General features: G+C 42.4%; 1 protein-coding gene and 1 long non-coding RNA gene across 2 annotated transcripts in view; both read right to left on the bottom strand.

Annotated features, from left to right (window-relative positions):
- LOC116671041 (carbonic anhydrase-related protein 10) overlaps positions 1–22,494 on the bottom strand; it is a 214,535-nt gene that overhangs the window by 44,507 nt on the left and 147,534 nt on the right. The gene's annotated exons all lie outside the window — the stretch shown is intronic.
- On the bottom strand, positions 850–19,888 carry LOC116671048 (uncharacterized). Its single transcript, XR_004327173.1, has 3 exons — positions 19,784–19,888; positions 15,501–15,505; positions 850–860 (listed from the first exon to the last, which is right to left on the bottom strand). It is a non-coding gene; the product is annotated as an uncharacterized LOC116671048 (long non-coding RNA).

Consider the following 22,494-nt stretch of genomic DNA (forward strand, 5'->3'; position numbering starts at 1 on the left):
ATAACAAAGGCACCTGACCAAGCGTTGCTTTGACGCGGTGGCAGTGAGAACGTGTTGCAGGATCAGAAACATGTATCAGTGTTCCGAGATGGTCACTACATCACATTAGGTGTCATGGATCAATATCTGCTGTGACGTGGCCGAGAGACGCATCAGACCACACGTTGAACCCCAATAGCTTCTTGTCTTTCACGACCTCCATGAGAATAAAGGTTGGGTCTCTGACCACTTTTGTATGATGTCATTTTCTATGTCTGAGAAGGAGAATATCAAGTTATTCTAATTCAAAAGACTTAAATCCAAGTGGAGTCATGAACTAGAAGCGGATTTATTTTTTCCAAACTTTTGTGTGTCTGTCACGGTACAATAGCGGACTCAAATGCACGACTCAGGCAGACAATCACAGGTAAGTGGCTTATTGTTTAAAGAACAATGCAGGCAAAGGTGCAGACGTGGCAGGCAATAATCGTCGTCAGGAACAAAGGAAAAGTCGGAGAAACACTTTGAAACGCGGGAAAGAGTGACTTACGTACAACTACAATCTGGCACAGGTAAGTGGGAAGGGTGAGTATTTAAGCACGGGGACTGGGGGAGGGTGGGTAATCACACAGGTGGGAAAAAAGAAAAAGGGAGGAAGGCAAGTGAAATGAATGAAGAAAAACAGTGGATATCAAAATAAAACAGGAAGTCCATGAAAACAAACAGAAAACCAACTAAAACAGAAACTTGACATAAGGACAAAACCATGACAGTGTCTTGGTTTTTACCCACATTTAAGATTGATTTATTTGGTCAGGACAATGGACATTTATCAACATTTCTGTAAATGTGCCAGTGTTAGCCACTCTGTTAATTTTCAACTGTAGTCCTAGTTACCTAGTATTTACACATTTGTTTGCCACATCGCACATCACATCATATTTAATGTATATTGGTGATATGTTCTGCTGCCCACACATGCAGTACATACAGTACATAATCATACCAAGGATTGGGCATCGAGAACTGAAAACTGATTTAAAATCCGATCATCAGCTCCAAATTTAACACAAGTAACTAACTAAGTTTTGATATACTCCCAGGTGCTTGTTGTGTTGCAGCCATGGAGCCCAGTAAGCAGCGTGAGACCCGTTTCAGGTCCAATAGAATAGAGAATCGGTAAGAACAGGAATCAAAAGGAAGAATTGGAATCAGAATTGTTAAAATCCAAACAATGTCCAACCCTGGGGAGGTTTATTCACAGTAAAAGTTCTCTGAAGAACCACACAATGAGAAAGAGATTTGTTGATGACGATGTGGACCTCCTCTACCACGCCATTATTGTAGCGCTACCTCAGATTACTGATTCATCCTCTCGTTGACTGGCATCCCCAGCTACCTGGGATTTTGTGCTGCCGCCAAGAACAATGTGAGTAATACAATGCCAAAAAAAGCAAGATAGGAATAACAACCCAAATTAATTCCTGGATTTCCACACAGACAGAAGGCTTATATTTCTAGTCATATCATGAAAACCCCTGCAGTCGCACCAGGATATAACAACAACCTGGATTTGTGGAGCTGTGTAGGTGTACCTTAAAACAGCTGCACCGACTGACGGTGCAGTAATCTGGTGCAGCCCTGATTGAAACAGGTCAGAGGCTTACTAATACAGTCCAAAACAAAACCAAATGTCTGACTGCTTTAATAACATGCAGCAACAAAAATCAGTCAAAGAAACCTTCATATTAGCGAAAGTGAAATACACAACTAGACAGATTGGTGTTTTTCTCGTGGTAAAAGATCAGAGAAACACTGCTGTGAGGAGGCATGTTAGATGTACCGAAAACTCGAGTTCAACCTGTGCTTTGTTATCCCCATGAGGAAAATGCAGGTTCTCCCAGATATATAAAGACATGTAACTTAGCATGCTTTCATACACATGGATCTCCTCTGTTCCTTTCACACCGATTGTGCAAAATGCAACACACACACAAAGCTGTTAACCCCTGTGGGTACTGTTGCAGCAGCCATGTTGTACCAAAAACACAAGATGATGTTTTCTACTTTCCACAATGTATTTTCATTGTGCGCCCACTGTCCTCGATGACTGGCAGTATGAATGGGTGTAAACCATATGTTTTGGTGGACTGCATTAACTAAATAAATAAAGATATCTGTATCTGTAGTCATGGAGCTTTCAGACCTCTGTTAGCTTGCATTGATTTTCTGTTTTTGCCAAAACTTGCTAACCCGATGTTTGTTACCTTCCGTACCCAAAACGGCAAGATAGAGATGAGCTAGTGAGCACGGTGGAGCATTTGGCAGCTAAAGAGCCAGAAAAAGAGATAGAATATTGGATGTAGTTGAGTCTGAAACTCAAATGGATGCTTAAGTTGATAAGTGTCTGCTTACTGTTAAAGTGAGGCATTGTTTGCAGACACCAATCAGCACCAATCAGAAGTGTTTTCTAATCAACAAGGGTTAAAATGACTGTACTGTGTTCCTTCTAGTCACAACCCCACAGATTATCACCATTATCATCTGAAATCCGTTTAGCATTAATTTATTACTTTTAAGTATTTTTTTTTTTTTTTCAATACTCGTTTCTAAATAACCCCCCAAAACAATCAGTTTTTTAAACAAGCGTTTCATCTAATTTTGATATTTTCAACTGATGCAACTTGCGTGACCCAGAAGTGATCTCTGCTAGGACGCTGATTTCAGGCTAACCCTAACCCTCCTTCCCCGTTTTCTGGTGTTTTCCAAACGGAGACCTTTGGCAACGCCGACACCGACGTTTCTCCTCCTGATTGGGTCGTATATGTCACGACGTCTTGTTCACCAAAACTAAGCTACAAACGTTACCATGGCAACTACCAGCAACAGCACAAACCCCTCCTAGGGTAGGAAAGAAAACACTCATCCAGGCCAGTTTATATCTTCTTTGAAAAAAAATACATATAAAAACACAATTGTGCACAAAAGTGCTTATCAAGCATTTTGATGTTCTAGCCACGGAACAATAGCAATGTACTACTAAACTATAGGGTTTGCTCTCGTGGTTTCCTGATACTGGCAGTTGCTAGGTGACTGAGACATTAACATGCCAGTCATATTGACACACTGGGTCAATATCTCTTAACGGACGTGCTAATGCCAGATCGATACCCAGTGGTATCCCTAGCTTCCTTGGGTGGCGGCGGGAATCGATCGCGGCAATCAAGCCGAGTTGACTCGCAGGGCTAATGTCAGTCAATGGGGATAGCAGCTGCATCGAGGTAATCACTTCTAAATGATCTGCATTGTGGAAGTGAAGGCCGCCATTAGGCATGTCTGGTCAGTGGCTGATGGATGTTTCCGCATTGAGGAGCAGCTCTGATGTAGAGTAGCCCCGCCCAGCTGCACGGAAATGATACCAGCGAGGAAGAACTGGGTTGTCCAAACAGATAAGAGATAACTCGGACACGTCTGACAGCACATTCTTCATTGTGCTTCACCCGCCGCTGTGTGTGCCGGACATATTTAGATAGCAGTCACATCATTATGCAGGACATTGCTGTCAACTTTGAGACTGAAGAATTGATTTGCTTCAATATTCATTCACAGTGGAAAGAAGTCGGCTTTAGAGGGTATTGAGTGATCTTTGTCTATCCTCTCAATCCATTAAGGTGAAACCCCCTCCACTCCTGCACTGTATTGGCACTCTGATGGGTAGCATCCTTTTTAGCACACCTCTCCCTCTTTCTTTTTCCGCCTTTTATTCCGAAACAACTTGTTGGAAAGTAAAACATCAATGTCTTGTCTTTAGGGAGAGCAGCGAGCGAGCGCCAGAGTGAGCTTTGGAACTTTAAAACCTTCCTTTGAATAACACTGCCCCCACCCACCCACCCACACACAAATGCAAATGTGCTGTATTTATATAGCGCTTTTCTAGTCTTAACGACTACTCAAAGCGCTTTTACATCTACAGAATACATTCACCATTCACACACATTCATACACTATGACCGAGGCTGCCGTACAAGGTGCCACCTGCTCATCAGATAAACACTCACACACATTCACACTCCGATGAGCAGCATCGGGGGCAACTCGGGGTTCAGTGTCTTGCCCAAGGACACTTTGACGTTGGACTGCAGGGGCAGGGATCAAACCACCAACCTTCCGATTGGCAGGCAACCGCTCTACCACTGAGCCACAGCCGCCCACATGCACATGTATTTACCGTTATACCCCTGGGATCCTCCGGCTTACTAGGATGCTAAACCTGCTGAGAGATGCTCACCATGGCGGGATAAAGTGAAATCCTTACAACACACTCAGCCTGAACACACGCGCGAGGGCACACAGCCTCCATTTTGATCAGCTATGTCTCTTGTGAGAAAGAGAGACAGACGGGTGGATAGGAAGACAGAAAGAAAAAGACAGATTTTCACCCTTGGTTAGCCTAGCTTAGAAAAAGACTGAAAAAATCTTTCAACAGCTACCTGAACATGAAACCAATTTTTATTTTCTATTTTACTTGCTTAGCAAACATAATTGTACATAGGCCTACAGAGTCAATAACTTGTCAATGATCTTTGAACGGAAATGAAAGGATCCAAATCAGCAAAGTGAATCCTAATTTCTACTTCTAATGTGTGAGCGTAATTTCCAAAGTCAACTACTCATCTCAAACATTTCCACTGACTGAAAAAAATAAGGAAAGAAAAGAACGAAAGAAAAAGAAAGGGGGGGGACATTGAAAGCAAGTCACACACACACTGAAGCCTCAGGGAAATACAGTTCTGCTCCTGCAGAGTTTGATCAATACCTTCTTTCTTTCCCTGTCTTGCTTTCTCTCTCTCTCTCTCTCTCTCTCTCTCTCTCTCTCTCTCTCTCTCACTCACACACAAACACACGCACCATTAGCAGCAGTGCCTTTTGCCACCTCTCCACAAGTGCCATCGAATCTTAAAATATGTACACACATTTGCACTCAGAGGAATCAGGCAGCATTGCAGTCTACGAGGTCATCCAGAGGCCCATCCATGCATGTTTTTCCTTCCTTCTTTACAGCACTGTTTACATCTGTCTGTGCTCTACATAGAGCATGTATATGGCTTTATATTTTCACACCCTTCTCAGCCACATTATCACCTCTGTCTCTGCGGTTTGGTGGCGCCGTACAGCCGCTTGCATTACAGCAGCTCTACTTTTAATGTTTGTGTGTCTGTGTACTGTACATGTGAGAGAGACTGCACTTATCCCTGCATCAGTTGGCCTCAGTGTCAACCACCAGCCAGCTGTCCCGGTCAGCTCCTCACACACACATAACTGACCCTCTCACTCACCAGATGTGTGCTACACTGCTCTCCCGGGCAGCCCAGATCATATGCGTGGTTCGAGCTGTGGCATTCAGGGACTACAAACCAAAAGAGTTCTATTTTTGATTAACAGAGGAAGAGTGAGGTTCATACAGTATTTGTCCCGTAAGCCAAATGTCAGGGTTCAGGCATCAGAGGTCCTGACTGCATCTGATCTGTGTGTAAAGAATTTCACGCATCCGCACCTCCTGAAAAGAATGAAAAAATGATATAGTAGACTAAAACCACTCCCTTCTCTTAGGTTACATAACTCGGCCCTTTGGGCCTGTAACTGTCTTTTCTCTCCAAACCACGCCAGGCAGAACTAAGAGAGTAGAGTATTCCACTTGAATTGTCACCAATATTATTGCATGTTTGCCTGAAAGATTGATATTTTATTTTGTTCATGCTAGATTGCAGAGTTCAATCCTGTTGAGTTAGGAGACAATTAAGTGCAGATTGCGGATGCATTAATGATGAAAGTCAAGATGAGTTTAGTCTATATCCTCTGCGTTCCACTTCCGTGATTGTTCCGTTGCTGCAGGAAATTCCGCCTGCAACATGTCTTTTCCATTTTCCTTCTTTTGTGTCACTGTTTTAACCTGCGGCTGATTTCTGAGGACTATTACCTGGTCCTCAGATCTCTGCAGGGTAAATCCAGACAGCTAGCTAGACTATCTGTCCAATCTGAGGACTATGGTTACCTGGTCCTCAGATCTCTGCAGGGTAAATCCAGACAGCTAGCTAGACTATCTGTCCAATCTGAGGACTATGGTTACCTGGTCCTCAGATCTCTGCAGGGTAAATCCAGACAGCTAGCTAGACTATCTGTCCAATCTGAGGACTATGGTTACCTGGTCCTCAGATCTCTGCAGGGTAAATCCAGACAGCTAGCTAGACTATCTGTCCAATCTGAGGACTATGGTTACCTGGTCCTCAGATCTCTGCAGAGTAAATCCAGACAGTTTTTTTTTAATTAAACCATGGAAACCTATTCTGGTACAACCTCAAAATACAATTGTGAACCTGAAAATTAGCAGAATATGGGCGCGTTAACAGTTTGACACAAGATCTTTGACATCTTTAAATATTAATTTGTTTAGACCAAATCATCCATCAACCCCCAAGTGTCAACCATTTCTTTGAAATGACAACAATAAGACGTTGGAACAGCACCACTGGATCCTGTGTTTAAATGTGCACCACATCAGATGTTCGGTGAGCCAACGCCCTCACCACATTTGAGTTTTTTCATACAAACATGGTGGAATGAATCAACAGATCTTGCAGAAGAACATGGTCAACGTCGAAACCAGCACTTTGGATTTTTTCATACAAACATTGGTGAGAATTGAAATCAAAGATCTTGCAGAAAAGAACCTATTGGTCAACGTTCGAAAAACCAAGCAGCTGATTGGTGATTTTAAGAAAAATTGAGGGGAAGACCCCCCCCCCCCGTCTACATCAGTGAAGCTGAGGAGGAGCAAGTAAACAGTTTTAGGGTCCTGGGAATGACACAAACAACCTGATCTCACATGTCCATTCATGTAAAAAAAAGCTCAGAAATGTTTTTTCTCAAGCTGATAAAAGGTTAGGAGGTACCAATCACCTAATATATCAGTGTATTAAAATGAATGGAACTTTTTACTTTCTGGGCCTGTATCTGTCAAGCATCGCAGAATCACTCCTAAACACCTCACAGAAGGTGATCCTCAAAACTACACTAGAACACTAGTAGTAGACGTCAGAGTTCTGGAATCCAGCTTTTTATTTCCATAACTGACTGAGCTGAGTGGTGCAAAGTGGATAAATTCCCACGTTATCCGAGGCAAGTTTGATTTAAAAAATCTAAAAAATCTTTTGTGACAGATCCAAATGGTCACCGTTTCAAAAGTACATTCTCCATGTTGCTGTGAGGTTTTGGGGACATTGGTTGGAAAACCCTTTTTAATTGTTGACAGAATTTATAAAAATAAAGCTTCATAAGTCATTAATGAACACCTTTCCCTTACTCAGAATGTGAGATCATGTCAGCCTTGACACCATCTCCTGGTAACTCCTAACAGGTGACTACAACTTTGGAGCTCTCCTAAATATCAGCTGATGTAAGACTATTTTCCAAAGTAAAGAAAGTTGATAAAATTGCTTTTACTTTTTAAGCAGTTAGGAAGGATTTCCTTCTCTGAGACGAATAATAAATATGGGCACCGGGCCCTAAATTCCTATGGAAAATCAAAGGTGCAAAGCGTTTGACAAAGCATTATCAAACCATGGATCAACTGTGAATCCCAAATAGCAATCCATTATTTCAATCATTTCACAAGCTAGATGCACACACGTTTGTAGATGAAGATAAAAGAGCTCCGGGGGGGCTGAAGGTGGTCCCAAAGCAACAGGAGCTTGTTTCCTTTGCTTGCATCAATACTGTATACAACTGTATTTTTTCAATGTGCCAGCTTCATTTTGTGAAACATTATGTCAATAGCTGATTGAATGATGAGCCAGGGAGTGAGAACAATCTGTTCCTGATTGATATGAAGGAAGCATTTGATTTCCACGGAGTAGTAAAAAAGACATTCAGTTATGAATTTTGGATCATATTTAAATCAATCAATGCATAGTTTGTAGCTGATTGTAATATTACAGTGCTCTAAGAGGGATTTCAAGTACCGATCACAAATATTAGATTTTTCACAGTGGTACCCAACCTCAGGTTTTCTGTTTGTTAGATCATATGAACAATTCTCTGTACATATATGAACCATGTGAGTGCAATATGAATTACCATAATAAACCCTGACAGGGCCACCACGGCTTAAGACAAAGTAAAAACCGTATTTTCTGACGTTCCTGGACTACAGAATCCTGTAAATCTTCAGACGTATAAATGTCGTTACGACAGGTTTCCTTCCTTTTTGAAAAATGAATAGTGATCTCAACTCCATACAGGAATTCAAAATAAAGTTATCACTGAGGATATATGTTTCTGCACTGGGGGCTGCCTTTCTCTCTTGTTTCGCCTTTCCTTCCCCTTGACCCGGTGGGGTTTGGTCTCCACTGTGGCAGATCATGGATTAGTCTCTTAGCAGGGATTATAGAGTGGGCAGTAAAGATGATTAAAGACTCCTCCAATATTCTGCCTTCGGGGGACAAATGGCGAGAGAACCAAAGAGAACGTGTAAGATAGAAAGCACACAGAGACGGGATGTATTTCAATGCCAGCTCTCGCTCGTTGGGATTGTTGACTGCCAGTGGCTCTGCGAGAGTAAATCAGAGCAAACAACCAGTCGAGATCCTTTTTCATTGTTCTGCACCGACGTGCAACAATATGAAGAGTATCAACAGACAGCTTCAGATATGTATTTGTACTTTCCTTAACTGCTCTTAACTTGATTAATTATGGAACTAATTGTACTTATTGCTTGGGAATATTTTCAGCACTCTATTATTTGAAAATCCCTGATTACATTTTTAAAAGCAGGCTACCACTGACTCACAGCAACCTGTTTCACCACCTGTCACATAATTACAGTGAAAAATTGTTTCCTGTCTTTTATGGTTAGTCAGGCCAAAATTAGTAGTGAACCTGAATTGAGATGGTAATGATATAATATTAATATGGGGCGGCTGTGGATCAGGGGTAGAGCGAAGCGAAGTGTCCTTGGGCAAGACCCTGAACCCGGAGTTTCCCCCGATGCTGCCCCATCGGAGTGTAAATGTGTGTGAGTGTGTATCTGATGAGCAGGTGGAACCTTGTACAGCAGCCTCTGCCACAGTGTGTGAATGGGGAATGGTTCCTGTACTATGTAGAAGAGCTTTGAGTAGTCGTTAAGACTAGAAAAAATCCTATGATCATAAATCATAAAAAGCTACATATATGCAGGGTGGATCAACATGGCCAAGGAGTCGGATTTGGCCCGCGGGCCTAGTACGGCTATCACCAGACCAAGCTCAAACTTTAAAGATTGATGCAATTGGATAGTCCTTCAACCAATCAGATCAACGGTCCTGGTGACGTAATTCATCAACGGGTTGCTGCACTTCGGTCGCGTTAAGCCTGCCAATAACGCGCCAGGTGGATTAGCCAGTTTGTGATTGGTCCCCGCAGATTTGTAATGGAAGCAGGACAAATAAATGTCCAGGTTTCCAGACCGAGCTGCAGGGCGACATCAAATCGGGAGCAGAGTGGGCGGGGCTTACCCAGTCTACCACCTGGAGTTTGACTTGTGTGCTCTAGGGAAACTCGTAACCTTGGAAATAGTAAATTAACAGAAACAATCTGGAGTTTTCAAATAAACTGAGTTCTAACTTCAACTTTATTGCTCCCTGAGGGGAAATTTTCTTTACAGTAGGTAAAACACACAGAGACACAGGCACACCGACTCAGGTACATTGTTTTTTTAAATACATGAATACATCAAGTGACAACATCTGAATCTGCACTCTATGTAAAAATGCATGGTGGCCTATGAAGATGAATACAAAAGGGCGGTGTGCACCGCAGCCAATGAGCCGTAGAAACGACTCTTTGTGAGGCTGTTAGAGCAGACGCAAACATCGCTCTCTCTCTTTCTGTGTCTCCGACTTTCTCCCTATACCCACGCACCCCCCGACATCTCCACACTGCATATACCAGCAGCTGGCTCTGATATTTATGTTTGTTTGCATGTCACAGGTTCCGCGGGGGCCTATTTTTTAAATCTCAAACCGCGGCCCATCAATCCTCGCAGCCACCACTGCTAACACCATAGGGACGATGCTGTGCATCTGGGAAATTGAAGTTGACTTGTTTTGTGTCATCTCAATGCACAGGCAGCCCTGTTTCTGACTTACAGTAACGTCAGTTACTGTTGCAGAAGGCCTGCTAAAATGAGTAGGCCTATAAGAGGATTATTCTGAGCCTTGCCAGGGGAAAAAAGCGATTATCACATTGTGTATAGCCTGTTGAAATTCTATGACCACTTGCAAAACACATACATGTCTGACAATGCAAACCTATTGTGCCATAAATACCCACCCAGTGTTGGAAGACTAATACCAAAACAACAACTTGAAACTTATCTTACTAAACTGCAGCTTCAACAACTTATTACAGTATGTTCCTCTAATTAATACATGGCTATTTTTTTTTACATCATCCTATGTGCACCCTTTTTTTCTACAATCGTTTAACACTTTTTTTTTTTAATTGTATAGTGTGTAATAACTCTTATATTGATCAGCAAGTGCATCTCTCCAGTTACCAGTCCAGTCCAGTGTGGGGAGACTTGAACCAACAACCCTCCTGCTTCCAACCCAACTCCCTACAGACTACACCTGCAGTACTGTAGTCCTGATTTAGATGCATAACGTATTTTTGAAGGTTTCTATAAATCAGATATTAATTTCAGTTTTTTGTGCGAGGGAGGCCAAGAGAGCAACAAAGAGAGGATACCTGTGAATGAAGGCTCATCAGTATGCTGCTCCCACAGTCCTCCAGAAGATTGATTTCAGCTGAGGGAGATGTGGCCTCTTGCTCCCTGGTGCCGACTGTCTCATGCAGAGGAGTCGTAATCACAGTCATGTTTTCTTCTAAACGGGGCGCTCTGTGGCTCTGTGCCCGTCACATGTCTGATTCACTGAAATCTGATCACATCCAAATGATAGAAAAGGACTGGAGATAAAAAAAGATGACCCACCAAGAAATAAATGACCAGAGTGACTAAAAACTGCATCTCTGTGTGTTTCCCTTCCTGAATCTGCTGTATGTGTGTGTGTGTGTGTGTGTGTGAAGCTGTACCAGCACCACAGGTGAGCTCTTTATTTCTCTCAACCATTTTGTTCCTCTTGGTTCGTGGAAGAAAACAGCCTGCTAAGATCGACAACCTTGATAAAGCCAACTGCCTTGTTGACAATGCATTTAATTTGAATGGGCCATTAAACACTGAGCAGCAGCTGAGTTGCCTCCGTCGCTCTGACTGCTCTGAAGCTGCTGGTCACAATCAGGCTGACACCGTTTCCAGACTGGGTCCATATGTTTTACTGCAGTATAATGGGAGGAAACAGCCCCCATTGTTTTAATCCATACTAATGGCTCAAGCATAGACGATACTAGTTACATAAGAGGTGGGTGGCTGTAGTGGTCTGCGAAGGGACCGCCCATTTCTCAAACGCATTGTTCCGACTTCTCAATAACTCAAAAATGTCCCTAGTCTGACGTCCCTTCGTTTCCAAAAAATAACCCCTCTGCTCCGACATCCCATCTTTCCGATAGTTAGGCTTTTGTGGATCACCTCCCATAATGTAAAGAATCAAAAATAACATAATCAGTTATTAAATCATCCACTCACCCATCTGCATGTTCACTCTGAATGTTAGTGTGTATATGTTGGATATAGTTGGCAGTGTTGTGTCAGGGTACTCGTGTTTCTGTTGTGTCCTCCCCTCTACATTGAAATTTGCTTGAAAATCCCTCGCTTTAAATGACATTAACATTCAGCCCTGCTGCACTAATTCATCTCATAATCCACCGAGTCAGCTAATTTGGTATAATTAGGCAGTTGGATGCAGGGATGGGTAATTGGCCTTGGCAAAAGGTTTCGGCTCGGATTTACATTCATTGGGTACAAGTTCCCAGTGACAGTGTGTTACCCCGGTGGCACATGGCAAGCACACAGTCTTGTTTTGCTTGGTAATCGTCTGATCGTAATCCCAGGCTGTGCTTCAAGGTCAGCCTCTTTATGATGGACGCGTAAAAGACTTCTAAGGTTCCTTTGTTTGTGTGTCTGTTTCTACAGCGGCAATGTGTCCTCACATGGAAAACTGCTGGCTGATATTTGCCAATCGAATGTTTCCTTGGAATTAGGTCGTCATGGAGTTTTGGTTCTTGAAACGTTTTCATGTGACTTTCTTCAAACAGGAAGATGTTTTTTTACTAATTGCACTAATTGGAGAAAAAGCCTTTTTTCATTCGCAATTTCTTTCTCGCTAACTTCTCCTTTCCATTCTTTTGCATTGACTGTCACTCCCTGATGTAAGTCAGTGCAGATGTGCGTTCTGCATGCGTCACTTTGCGACAAGTGGCCCCCAAGATGCTAACGAGAAACTTTTCTAATGTCAATCCAGTAAAAATGGACCTATTTAACCAAGTTAGTTCACTGCTGGCTACAAGTTAGCATCAAACACAACAAGGCTGAGAGTTGAATGGAGTTCTGAGCTAATGTTAGCGACCAGTCAACCATAGATATCTACAACGTTTCTGAAATGATTCCCGTCTTCTTTTATTGTTTGGAATGAGAAAAGTTTATTATTTCATGGATTTCACAAATTTCAGTATGACACGTTATGCTGTAAACCGTTTAAATCTGAGCATGCACGACTCAAATCTGCACTCGACTGGGAGTGACAGTGACTATAAAACTAGCGTTAAGGCACCTCCACACTTCCTTATCTGTGTCAAATGAAAAGCCAAGGATTAGGCTCTTTTGTAACAATAATATCCAAAGAAATAGCTGTTGGATACGACATTACAGCTGACTCTCTGAGGGATTTGTGAAGCTTGCACTTTGAGTCAGATGTACTCATTGTACTTTTATCTAGAGTAATGGGTCATGATGATGAAACATCCCTTAAAACACTTTTCAGTTCCACCACTCATAGTTTGAGGAATTGGTTTTCCTAAAGCAAATGTATACTTTCTCAAAGAGGACCTTTAACTTTTTGAAAGAAATGATTTGTCAGCTGTGAGCAGCTCCTCCGTTTTTTGTCCTTTGCATTGTGGGAGAAAAATCCAGCAAAACAGCTTGAGTGTTGTTGTTCTGTTACACCCGAGAGACCTCCCAGCATGCACCATCACCACCCCTACTGACAAACAATCAGTTTAAATGGCGATTAAGACAGCAGAAACCGGTGTCTGTGTGAATAACCAAGCTGGACGTGTCTGAAACCCCGCTATGTCTTTAATCCACCTGAGACGCTCGGACGCCCGGCCCGAGGCCACAGACTGCCCCCCTCCAGAGACGCTCATGCAGGCCTCACACACGCCATTACACTCTGCATTGTCCTCTGTGTCTCCTGCCTCATTACTCCTCATCTATTTTTAAAAGGAAATATGCCTTATTACAATTAGTCTGTTTAGAGGCCAATCTTTCACGCTTATTACAGTGAACTGCATCCCTGCTTTTATGTCCCCATAAGTCTCTGTCTTTCTACTTCTGCTGTGTGTTTCTGATAAATCAAGTCTGGCGTAGATATGGAGAGTGGAGGACAGGATGGGACATGTATTTTTGAACTATGTGACAGCAGGCCGAGATATTGAAAGACACTCAAAGGATGTTGGAAGTCAGAAATGAGGCAGGGAAGGAGAGGGGAAAAGTGAGCCAGACAGAAAGGTGGAGGAATCTAATTTGTTCTTTTTTTATTATTGAAATGATCAAGGAGGAATTTGTGGCAATCCAAACTGCTGCCGCTAATGGCAGCCAGAGACAACACGTCCTCTCAGACGCAGAGAGCGGAATTAGTCTCTGTCTGAGATGAGTCCGCAGAGGACCACTGTTTACCAAGTCAGCCATTTCTCCGTTAATGGTCCATGATCTGGTTTCAACCTGAAATGCATTACAGTCTAGGGGGCCTCTGAGGACCACTCCCCTCACTCCCTCCTGCCATCCTTTTCTTTTTCTCCTTTTTATTCTAGCTCTCTGTGAAGAGGGACATGATTTCAGCTTGGCTTTCCCCACTTCCCCGTGAAAGACATAGAGAAGGCACTGCATGGAACTTTTTAGCCACTTTAAGTCTGCTCAGTGAACTTCACAGCCCTTTCCCACGCCAACCTGGCTGGAGGTGCACACCATGGGGAGTGTGTGTGTGTGTGTGTGTGTGTGTGTGTGTGTGTGTGGAGGAGTTGGCTGAATCTCCTTGAGAAAAATGCATGCGCACACAGTCACACTCACACATCTGGAGAGAACAGGAAAAAACAAATGAATGACTCTTGAACTTCAATATACGTTCCTGTGTTGCTTTGTGCCCGAATGACTGTTGTCGCTTACTACAATGTTCCTAATTGATCATAAAAAAATTGTAATTAGCTGGATGTCCCCCTGTCTGTCCAGGCCGGCGAGAGGCAGCCTTGATCACTTATATATTACGTTTTAATTGCAATTTCACAGTGAGTGATCATGACATTTAGGGACCTTGCAGCGCTGGACGGAGCTGATTGAGGAAGAAGAGGAGTAGCTGCAGCAATGACACAACACATGCACACGCACACACACACACACACACACACACACACACACACACACACCCACAACACACACACACACACACACACACAAATACTTCTGCATTGACTTTACACAAAAGTAAAGTCAATGCAGAAGCTCCTTAAAGCTGCATTCTCTCTAGCCTCCAGCAGGGGGAGACTCCACGGGCTCCAACAAGAAGTCTGTTTCTACTGAAGTTTAAGGGAAAATGAGCCCACGTCTCTCTTGATTTGTTACCTCACTAAACATTTACATAAGGAGTTTTTAGTCTCAACTGCCAGTTTCAAGTCTTTTACAGCATGATGTTCATTTAGTAAATTATTATTACATTTATTTTAAAATAGACAATAAAGCTGGGATGCTTTAGGGGCGTGGTTACACATCGAACTACCACTCAGGACAGAGGGTTAGCAATGCTAACCATGGCGATGTGGACATTACGATAGACCTGGACTTGTTTTTGGTAGAACTAGCCTAAAAATGTCAGCGTGATGCCAACCAAGCCAGCTAGATAGCGCTAGCGCTAGCTGGTAAGAGAAAGTATGACACCAGTACCAAGAGGTCTATGTTTTCTGGTAAATCTCGGCTGGATGACTTCCTTCGAAACAATAGAAAATTGGCATCTTTCCCTCTTTAGCGTTTAGCTTAGCGCAGGACCATTAAATCCATACACAGCACAGGCTGAGATGCGTTGTTGCTCCACACTTTTGTCTAAATATGGTCACTTCTGGCTCCAAAATACCAAGATGGTGACAGCCAAATTCCAAACTCCTGGCTTCAAAATGACAGTCCACAAACCAAAGGGTGATGTCAGTGATGCTACGTCCATTATATTTTACAATATATGGTCAAACAACATTACAGCATCAGGTTGTCTTCTAGTCAAGTTAAAAATGATGTGGGTAGACATTGCAAGACATGATTATAGCCTCACAAAAGCTTGTAGGAAGAAGGTCACAATGGATGCAGAGTACCCCAGACTCCTCTCTCTGGATCCGCTGGCAACACTGGCTCAAACAGGTTCAAAGCCACTCGCTGGTGGCAAACAGCTTTCAATAAGCATGGCGGAACAAGTCACCCAAACAGGTGCTGAACAAATCTACAGAGATGGTCCACTCATCAGAAGAACAGATAAGTGTTTGTAAAAATGTCTGTGAAAAGCAACAATTTGTAGTTTTTATGGTCCAGGATGTGGGCTGCCTGTTGTCTCTGTATCTGATACATAATTACAGCTAAAGAATGAGCCGGCAGGGGATTACAGGAGGATTTGGAGGACGATCTCTCATCCTCTCTCTCTCTCTTCCCGGCTCTGGCTCCAAAAAGTTTCAGCTGCTTATCTCATCCCTCAAGGAGACGGAGGGAGAGAAAACAGAGAGACTGATAGGCGGAGGGAGGGAGACACAGACCATGGATTTATATACATGCAGAAGTGTACACAAACACAGCCGCATCCAATTACACACACAAACACAAACCACCGCTCACTCACACACTCATAATCTCTAGCTTTCTCGCTCTCTCTCTCTGGTTCTCTCTGCTGGCCTGCCTCTTACATAAGTAGATGATGCATTTTAACTCCAGAGACAACGCTAGATTTGCGGTCTAACAAAGGGCCAACAGGCTGGCAGGAGACAGCAATGGAAAAAATAATATTTCCTTCAGAGGTTTAGGAAAATCTATCAACTTTAGTAAGTTCAGACAGTGGCTGTAGGCAAAGTCAGGGACATCCGTTAAGCTCATTTTCACAAAAATATATATGGTCAACCAACCGTGCTAGACGTTTCTAGGGTTTATGATTAAGGGCAGTGGGGCAAAGGAGAAACTAAGCTTTACTCCCCAGATTCCAGTTCCTTTAAATCAAGGCAGAAGATGATTTTACATTGTCTTTCAAGGTTCCATGACATTGTACTCTTTGGATGGTTTTATATAGACCGTAGTGGTCCCCTAACACTGTATCTGAAGTCTCTTTTATATAGACCGTAGTGGTCCCCTAATACTGTATCTAAAGTCTCTTTTAAATAGACCTTAGTGGTCCCTAATACTGTATCTGAAGTCTCTTTTATATAGACCTTAGTGGTCCCCTAATACTGTACCTGAAGTCTCTTTAATATAGACCTTAGTTGTCCCTAATACTGTATCTGAAGTCTCTTTTATATAGACCTTAGTGGTCCCTAATACTGTATCTGAAGTCTCTTTTATATAGATCTTAGTGGTCCCTAATACTGTATCTGAAGTCTCTTTTATATAGACCTTAGTGGTCCCCTAATACTGTATCTGAAGTCTCTTTTATATAGACCTTAGTGGTCCCTAATACTGTATCTGAAGTCTCTTTTATATAGACCTTAGTGGTCCCTAATACTGTATCTGAAGTCTCTTTTATATAGACCTTAGTGGTCCCTAATACTGGATCTGAAGTCTCTTTATATAGACCTTAGTGGTCCCTAATACGTATCTGAAGTCTCTTTATATAGACCTTAGTGGTCCCTAATACTGTATCTGAAGTCCTTTTATATAGACCTTAGTGGTCCCTAATACTGTATCTGAAGTCTCTTTTATATAGACCTTAGTGGTCCCCTAATACGTATCTGAAGTCCTTTAATAGACCTTAGTGGTCCTAAACTGTATCTAAGTCTCTTTTATATAGACCTTAGTGGTCCCTAATACTGTACCTGAAGTCTCTTTTATATAGACCTTAGTGGTCCCCTATACTGTATCTGAAGTCTCTTTATATAGACCTTAGTGGTCCCTAATACTGTATCTGAAGTCTCTTTTATATAGACCTTAGTGGTCCCCTAATACTGTATCTGAAGTCTCTTTTATATAGACCTTAGTGGTCCCCTAATACTGTATCTGAAGTCTCTTTTATATAGATCTTAGTGGTTTGAATTGCCTTGTTGCTGAAATGTGCAGTACAAATAAAGCTGTCTTGCCATACTCATATTACAGCCAATGAATGGAATACATGGAGTATGTTTACATGCAGACTAATATTCCACTATTATTCAAAATTTCACAACATTACAAATTTGAAACCGGTCACCACATTTGGATATTTGTTATTTATTTGATTTACTTTGAAGTATGGAGTATGGACTCAACCCAACTCCCTACGAACTTAGCTACTGCCCCCCCCCCCATGACTATGAGTCAGGATGTCTAAGCCACTGCTGCCTTGACCTAGACCTCTGTTCTTTTAAATCTGCCTCTTGCAGTCCCCACACTCAAAATTAAAGAAAAATACAATGCTGGAATACAAACTTTAAAACAAAGAGATGGTTTCAAACCAAAAAAGGAAAAAACTCCCATAGTATTCGCAGCATGCTTGAAAGATAAAGTAGATCTCAGAAGAGCCTAGACTTCACTTTGTCAAACCTGCAGGAAATCCACATTCTCCTTCCTCTTTATTGTGATATAGTGATATAGTCTCTTTCATTCACATGGGCGTAATGGAAATTGTCTGACACAGTTTGAAATGTCTTCAGATGAATCCAGAGATGGGGCTGACATTGAGATGACACAGCTTTGCTTTCATTATTTTGATTTCTTAATCTTACAGTACGTGTCGCCATGTTTTAGAAAACCTCCCCCAGGCAGCAGTGTTAATGTCACCGGTTCAAGGGCGTTACAACATCCCAAATGTCTCCCCATGAGTACTGGGGAATTGAAAAACCATCATGACTGCCAGAGGGAGGGGCAGAAAGAGAGAGAGGGAGAGAAAAGGAGAAGACAGAGTTGGAGGCTCTAGGTGATTAAGCCATATGTGTTTTGAGGCTTTGAAGTTGATTAAGTAGTTTGTGCCACAGTTACGTCTCATGTAGTCTCGCTTATCGTACGTGCTTGCTAGCTTTATCTGAAGAAAAGTCAATAATGTACTACACATATCTCATTCATTTCTGAGGCCTTGTGAAATTACATGATTTCACAAAGTGATTTTGACCTCGAAATGAGAAACAGCATTGGGCAAATACTGAGGATATTGCTTTTCACAGTCTAAGCAAGACTGTGTCAAGATGTCTTGTACCCTATTAGTCTGGGTGTGAACTCGCTTCATAAGAGATTTCTAAAAGAGCTGTTGGAAAGACCATTTTGATGGAGTCACATGTAGTAGTCTTGTATTCAGTCAGAACAGACTACTTAGGGGCACCATTAGTCTCGCATGTCCAGACCTTCCTCCACAGCGTTGCGGAGGAGGGTCAGGCTAGTCCACATAGCATTCTGGAATGGGAAAAAAAGGTGCTCTGGTTTATTGGCATTTCTTTAAACCAATCATAATCACCTTGGGTGGCACTAAGCGCCGGATGGCGCCACGGTACCGCTGCTAAACAGTCTCAGGAAGGATCTTTTTCCTGATTGGACAGATAGTCTAGCTAGCTGTCTGGATTTACCCTGCAGAGATCTGAGGACCAGGTAACCATAGTCCTCAGAGTGGACAGATAGTCTAGCTAGCTGTCTGGATTTACCCTGCAGAGATCTGAGGACCAGGTAACCATAGTCCTCAGATTGGACAGATAGTCTAACTAGCTGTCTGGATTTACCCTGCAGAGATCTGAGGACCAGGTAACCATAGTCCTCAGATTGGACAGATAGTCTAGCTAGCTGTCTGGATTTATCCTGCAGAGACCTGAGGACCAGGTAACCATAGTCCTCAGATTGGACAGATAGTCTAGCTAGCTGTCTGGATTCATCCTGCAGGGACCTGAGGACCAGGTAACCATAGTCCTCAGCAATCCACCAGAACTTTCCCATGAATAAATTGTAGTCAATATAGATTACAAAAGTCAAATGTTTTCATAATGATGACAACATTGAAGGTTGTTGATCCCCATGATGACACAGGCTCATTGTAAACAGCAAATAATGGTCAAGTCTCAAATTATGACTAACATTTTCATTTTCTCGCCACTCTTTTTGTTTAACTTGAACCCTGTCCTCACACAATTGATGCCATTTCTACTTTGTCGTTTGGGGGATCGGTGTTAAGCCACTGTCAGAGGCAGCCAACGCATCCTGCAGATTTACACTGAAACCTAAGAGCAGGGACTCACTAGGAAGGGAGCCCACATTGGGAGGGCCAACAGGAAGCCTGAGAAACAAAGTGTGTGTTTATCAGCAACCTTTACATTAACATTATTAATGTTAAAGCGCCCATATTCTGCTCATTTTCAGGTTCACAATGGTATTTTGAGGTTGTAACAGAATAGGTTTCCATGGTTCCACACCATATTTTAGTTGTACTGCATATTGCTGCAGATTCTGTTTTCACCCTGTGTGTTTGGGTTTCGTTTTAGCTCCAGAGTGAGACATCTCACATACCTGCTGAAAAGGGACATGGAAGTAGTTCTTATGGAGATTATGGTCAAATAGTGGGTGTTGTAGCAGTGTTTTGCCATTGAGAAAGAGCTAGCATGGATTAGCTATGATTACCCACCTCGTCTCAGCTAGTGACGTAGACAGATAGATAGATAGATAGATAGACAGTAGATGGATAGATAGATAGATAGATGATAGATAGATAGATAGATAGATAGATAGATAGATAGATACTTTATTCATCCCGAAGGAAATTTTAGGCAACCATAACACAACAAACACATATACACACACATATCACACATACCTAAAATACCTAAGAATAAAAATAAAATTAAAAATTACTCACAGAAATGCAATGACCATGATAAGGTGAGATACTACTGTAGACTGTGTGTAATGATGATAGTGCAAAAGTGAATAAGTGAACAGTGCAGCAGATCATGATCCGTGCAGATGTTGAACAGCTCACCTGGAGACTGAAGACAGAGGACATTCAGAAACCGGATCAGAGGACATACAGAAACCATATCTCTCTCAAAACAGCAGGGATGTTCTTTTTCCAAGTTTGTATGCATGTGGAAACACCAGAGACACAGAACAACACCCCGATGTTCATAATATGGGCCCTTTAACAATAGGCTGTTAAAATGATGAACAAAGTCCCACTTCTATCTACATGTGAGGTAAATACCACTTTGGAAGAATTTACGCTACAAGCACAAAGAAAACAGTGCACAGAACTATTGGAAATGACAAAATAAATGCAATACGAGTAGTCAATGTGATCTATTATGATTGACTTTGCTAGTAACGTGAAACACGTGACAATAAAAACTGAAGGTTGTTAGTTAGGTGCTGGCTCACTTTGTTCTTTGTTAGAGAGCTCTTCACACAGCGGTGTTACTTGTCAGTCAAGCCCTCAGCGTGGGCTAAAAAAAACAAGAAATAAGTGAGTGGAGGACAAGGAGGTCGAGTGGAAGCAGAGGAAGAAGAGAGGAGGAGGAGCAGATGGAGTAGCGAGGATGAAACATCTGCACGGCATGGGAGATGACAGAGCAAAGCTGATGTGACGGAGGGCAGGGCCGCTGCGGGAGATAAGAGACAGACAGAGAGAGAGAGGAAGAGGAAAAAAAAGGGAAAAAAGACGAGAACGAGGACGCCGGCCTGCTCTGTCTGACAGGAAGACAGGGAACAGGTAGAAACAAACAGCAAGCCTCGGCAGCCAGCTTCAGAATTCACTAAGATGAATCACAAAAACCTAAAATGGTCTATTTAACCTGAAAGATGACTCAGCTGTCTGACCTTTGGGCTTGAAATCCTCCTTTTGCTGAAAGCGTTTTGTAAGACTTCACGTCTTGTCAATCCCACCCACTTAGCAGTGTGTAGGTGTCTAATCACTGTATGGACAGTTCCTTTATATGAGCCACACATCTGTCATAATGGGTTACGACCATTTCCATCAAAGAGTCAGTTCTACCAAATTAGCAACATTTTAATTTTCTAGCTTACCTCTATCAGTATCTAGCCATGCCTAGCGAGATGGGATTTTGTATTCATCCAGGTCTTAGGATGTCTGTCTCCACCATAATGATATGAAGGTGAATGGAATTGTTTTTGTGAACCTGGAAATGTACTGTACATTTAAAGTTCAACAGCCACATGTCTTTAGAAGACAGGATTTATTAACTTCTCCAGAAAATCTGTTTGCTCTTTTCCGTCCATTACTGTTATACTAGTTTGACAGTTGGTAGCACTGAGTTAGGATTTCTTTATACACAAATTGAAAATGCATATTAAAACAGGTGGCGGCTCCTGTTGCTCTGGCTAATTTACATACTTTTCTGTGAGCGGTCTCACCCTTTCTGTCACAGAAACAATCCCTACAAACACCGTTTGCAGCATACTCTGTTGCAGTCTTGTCACCAGGGTAGAAAATTGTATATTTATATATTACAAATCTTTGAACTGTGTCATAAAATCTGTTAATTCTTGCACACCTTTACTTTGGAACTGTAAGTGGATTTGGGCACACAGGGAGCTGAAAGTTTGAGTCTCGGAAGGTTTTCTTGTTCATTAAAGGCTCTCACACACCAACCCGATGGCCAGAACAGGTCCTCGGACTGACCGCCGCCCCCCCCCCGAGTTGGTTAAAAAAGGCCTCGGAACACACTTCAGCGTACGTTCTCCAGGTGGCGCTAATTTGTATTGTCGCCCAAACCAATGAAAACCAAACGCGTCACGTGGGTCTGGTTTCTCGGCAATTTCAAAACGACCATAATGGCGGCTTGTTCGAAATACCATCACGTATTTTCTAAAAATAAATCACCAAAACGTTTTTCTGAAAACATTTTAAGGAGAAATCGGCCGAGCAGCTGCTGAATCTGTTTTCATTTCAGATCCACAAAGGTCAGTGTAAAAGATTTCGTCAGATTTCGAGAGACTATAGTCACGCCCAACCCACTCGTTATTTCCGGCTGCGCACTCCGTTAGCAGTCCGACTTCCCGCCTTCCGATTCAACATGTCAAATTGGCCCAAAAAAAAGCCTGACGACGGCACAAAATATTATGTTCAGTATTCTGACATTCCCAGTGAGATTCTGTAAACCCAGTTCTAT

This window comes from Etheostoma spectabile, chromosome 21, assembly GCF_008692095.1.
Source record: "Etheostoma spectabile isolate EspeVRDwgs_2016 chromosome 21, UIUC_Espe_1.0, whole genome shotgun sequence".
In the NCBI taxonomy this organism is placed as follows: Eukaryota; Metazoa; Chordata; class Actinopteri; order Perciformes; family Percidae; genus Etheostoma; species Etheostoma spectabile.